This window comes from Bufo gargarizans, chromosome 5 (genome assembly GCF_014858855.1).
Source record: "Bufo gargarizans isolate SCDJY-AF-19 chromosome 5, ASM1485885v1, whole genome shotgun sequence".
NCBI classification, from domain to species: Eukaryota; Metazoa; Chordata; class Amphibia; order Anura; family Bufonidae; genus Bufo; species Bufo gargarizans.
In genome coordinates this window covers 206,154,005-206,158,851 of record NC_058084.1, presented here as the reverse complement: position 1 = coordinate 206,158,851, position 4,847 = coordinate 206,154,005, and the positions used below count along the sequence as shown (strand labels likewise).

The 4,847-nt window shown below is 37.9% G+C and overlaps 1 pseudogene; it reads left to right on the top strand.

Moving 5' to 3' along the window:
* The first annotated feature begins 1,092 nt into the window (after nt 1-1,092).
* Nucleotides 1,093-4,047, top strand: LOC122939382 (annotated as a pseudogene).
* Nucleotides 4,048-4,847: the final 800 nt, after the last annotated feature.

The following is a 4,847-nucleotide window of genomic DNA, read 5'->3' as shown; positions in this document are numbered from 1 at the left end:
ACAGACATGCACAATAACTCTTTAATCTACATAAACTAATATTATATAACACAACAAATTTTATTTAAAACTACTAAAATGTCACTAAATAATCTAATATATAACTACATTTATTATGGTATACTTTAAAAATGACACTCAAATTCTCTGCACTTAACTACATACTACACAAAATTCTATAAATGACTTATTGTTAATTGATATATTTATCTCTTGTGTTTTCATAACAGTAATCAAGAAAATGTCTGCTAAAATTGCTCTAATGCAAATAAGGCATGGGAAAATCAGGCAATTAGGAGCCCTCATTCAAAAATCCCAAAGAATGCTGCAGGAATTTGAATGCCAATATGGGGAGGACCTGAAGGAGCTCGCAAGCCTGCAGGAAGAACTGCAAAAGTTCCCTTAATTTTATTCTAATTTTTTTGTTATTAAAAAAGTTTTCTTAAGTTATATTGATTCCATACTTTTTTTTTCTATAAGGTTATGTTTTTGTATAATTTTAACTGCAGACTTATCAGTAAAGGAGCCTTTAGTCCATGTTGAAAGTCAGCAGGGTTCGGACAGGCAACAGCAGTAGGTACATCTTAATAGTGTAGTATAAGGCCTACACATAAATACGTTTTTTCATGACAGCAGCAGCAGGTAGTGTTGTATTATGAGGCATATACATAACAAATCAACTTGATCAAGACAGCAGCAGCAGGTAGAGCTATAGTATTCTGAGGGCTACAAGTCACCTTTAAATGTACAGCAGCAGGAGCAGCAGGTATTTATAGTGTTTTATTATGAGGTATATACATAACAAATCAACTTGATCAGGACAGCAGCAGCAGTTATAGCTAACGTTATATTCTGAGGCATACAAGTCAGCTTCATCTGGACAGCAGCCGTTGGTAAAGTTAACATTGTAGGTTGATTTGTAAATTGAAAAATCAACTTTATCAGGACAGCTGATGGTGTTGTATAAGGACTTCACATAGCTACAAAGGACAAACAACTAGCTTGACATAACTCTGTATGATCATGACAGACAGCATCTGCAGCTGGTAGATATTAACGGTTGAGTATAATCTCATCCTAACTCAGCAGGACATGCTGCAGCGGGTAATGTGTATTCTCAAAAGGCTGAATCCTAACTCGCCATGATCAGAACAGACAGCAGCAGAATCCACAGTAGCTAGATATTAACAGTGGATTATACGGCCTACACATAACTCTCAATGATCAGGACAATAGAAGAAGTCAATGCTAACGGTGGAGTATAATGACTACACAGAATTCTGAAGTATCAGGCCAAGATCAGCATGCAGTAGGTAAGTTAAAGTAGTATTCTAATTACTACACAAAGTTTGGCATAACTAAGCAGTAATAGAGTGTCAAGTTATTATATTTCAGCAGACAAAATTTTTTAACAGATGGGGATGTGGAAGACCGATTATAAAAGTATAAAAAAAACAGATTGAACCCCCAAGTACAGCATGTGTATTCATCGCTTACATATACAATAGATCAAAAAATTATAACAGTTCATTATTATTATATTTTATTGAAAAGGCCAATATAACATTGTACAAGGATAAGCCAGGTGGTTGACGAAGTAAAAAAGCCATTGTCTATTCAAGATCTTCTCAAGGTTTTGTCTGAAGCCTTAGATAACATTTATTGCTAGTATATTAGATAAGAGAAAGAAGTGAGTGGTTCGATTTTTGTATGGAATACTAGTGCCATCTAGTGTTAGGGTAAAATACTAGAGGGAGGTTATATTGATTATAAAGTGAGGTCACTAGTTAATGATAAAACTTGGCCAAGCCCTTTCTAAGATAGGATAAAAAGATGGTATGGGCTGACAGAAAGGATCGATCTCTAGAGCTCCATAGCTCTCTCTCTGAACATCATCAAAAGACCAGATCCAGCCCTGACCACCTTTTCAGTCATTGGAGGCAGCCATCTTAGAACCATTGAAACTGATTTTTGCTATCTGACATTTTGGTATAGTATAACCTTACCTATATTTTATAGGATAATTAATTAATATAATACATATCTATATATATATATATATATATATATATATATATATATTCAATTAACCATACTTTGTGTATAGTATCTGTTTTGGAATAAGATTGGGGTGTACCTGCAGCATCATCCTGAAAATTAATCCAATACAGGGATATTGAAAATATACTAGTGAAAGCACGGTATTATCTCCAAGGAACTGAATTCAGTTCTAGACCAGTATGGTTGATAATATATATATCTTTATATAGATAAAAGATAAACCAGATTTGGGTTTAAACAAACATTTGTCGGCTAAGAGAAATCAAGTACTAAATAGATTTTAAATATAATTGAGGGGTATTATTATAAGAAGGCATAGACTGTCAATCGGAGACAGCATAAATATTCCGACAGAGTCAGTTTAAAGATCTTCAGGAACCAGAAGCCATAATTGTTGCTCCTACCAGAGAGCTGATCAATCAGATTTACCTAGATGCTTGGAAATTTGCATACGGAACTGTCGTTCGTCCAGTTGTAATCTATGGAGGAACACAAACGTCTAATTCACTGCGCCAGATATTTCAAGGCTGCAACATCCTTTGTGCGACACCTGGGAGGTTACTGGACGTTATTAACAAGAAGAAGATTGGGTTGAGCCAAGTGAAATACCTTGTTCTGAATGAAGCTGATCGTATGCTGGACATGGGTTTTATGGAAGATGTAAGAAAATTGTTGTCAAGTCAAGGAATGCTCTGAAGTCACCCCAGTAGCAGGACAGAACCTCCTGGGAGAAACCCACAGTCCTTCAACAGACAAGTAAGGAAATCCCAGGGAAAGATAAGTAACCCTGATGGGCAGATGCATTAGAAAATAAAGCAAGAATCTAATACCTGAGGAAGATACAATTACCAAGGATTTAAGCCACCATTTAGGCATCCGGGCCTTGGGATAGAAAGCCAGACAGGAGTTCTAGAAAGAACAGTGTACGCTATTTCTGAGGAAAGGTACAACCTGTTTCTGAGTGCATTGTGAATTTACCCTCTGAGTATAACCAAGACCTAGAATCTGTTACGGTTTCGTGGCGTATTGTGGCCGCGGCGGTCGCAGTTCATCACAGGCTAAACTGCTGGAACTTTTACAACTCATAGGCCATGAGCGCACAATGGTTTTTGTGAAAACCAAAAAGATGGCGGATTTAATTGCAACATTTCTTTGTCAAGAAAAAATCCCCTGCACAAGCATTCATGGGGACAGAGAGCAAAGAGAGCGGGAGAAAGCTCTGGGCGACTTCCGCTCTGGACAGTGTCCTGTGATTGTTGCCACGTCTGTTGCTGCCAGAGGATTAGATATCGAGAACGTCCTTCATGTGATAAATTTTGACATCCCTGGCGATGTTGACGAATATGTTCACAGGATCGGCCGAACCGGACGCTGCGGCAACACTGGAAAAGCCATTTCTTTTTTTAATAAGATTGGTGATGACGAGCAAAAAATTGTCCGTGGACTAGTGAAAGTTTTAACCGATGCTCACCAGGAGGTACCTTGTGCCGGCATACATACATAATTCCTCTGGGTAGCCATCTTATATGCTTCTGGCATATGTAAAAAAACTGTGAACTCTCATCTTCCTGAAGCCTGAAGCCTGGGTCACCTATGATATAGATGGACACTTTTATTACCACTACTCTGTGATGCCGGCTATAAAAGGTCATAAAGGCTATACCAGGCCCAGCTCATCCTGTCCTTTAAGATATACCCCGGTCACGTGAGGTCTCTGTGTGTGCGCAGACTCCGTCACAGACCACTAGGTCACAGCTCTGGGATCCGGAGCAATCGGATCCATAGTTCGTGACAGTACCTGCTTGGCTTGAAGAGATGGCGTTCAGTGCCCATGGCATGCCAACCTTTAGTTCACAGCCAAGCAAATTTGCTTCAGTGGATAGCAGGAAGAGAGGTGACTTCCAGGAGGACAACGGTTACAGCAATGTTGGCATTTCACAACCTGCAGCGCGGGCGGCAGCGGAGGAGGACGAAGATTGGGGCTAGTCGGACGTGGTTAAGCAGATGAGACATTCTTACAGATTAAGTTTTACATGAAACAATATGTTGTATGTTTGTAAAAATGAGAATTTTGTTTATCGCACTCCAGTATTTAAGGTAGTAATTTGCCGTTAGGAAATTTACTTATTTTGGTTCATTGTAAATGGCTGCTCTGAAAACTTTAGAGCACTAAATTAAAGTTTTCTTTACTTTAAAAAAAAAAAGACCGTAATTTATAATAGAAAATTATTGTTTAACGCACATTAACCACTTCAGCCCCGCTAGGTGAAACCCCCTTCATGACCAGAGCACTTTTTACACTTCGGCACTACACTACTTTCACCGTTTATCGCTCGGTCATGCAACTTACCATACAAATGAATTTTACCTCCTTTTCTTCTCACTAATAGAGCTTTCATTTGGTGGTATTTCATTGCTGCTGGCATTTTTACTTTTTTTGTTATTAATCAAAATGTAACGATTTTTTTGCAAAAAAAATGACATTTTTCACTTTCAGCTGTAAAATTTTGCAAAAAAAAACGACATCCATATATAAATTTTTCGCCAAATTTATTGTTCTACATGTCTTTGATAAAAAAAAAATGTTTGGGCAAAAAAAAAATGGTTTGGGTAAAAGTTATAGCATTTACAAACTATGGTACAAAAATGTGAATTTCCGCTTTTTGAAACAGCTCTGACTTTCTGAGCACCTGTCATGATTCCTGAGGTTCTACAATGCCCAAACAGTAGAAAACCCCCACAAATGACCCCATTTCGGAAAGTAGACACCCTAAGGTATTCGCTGA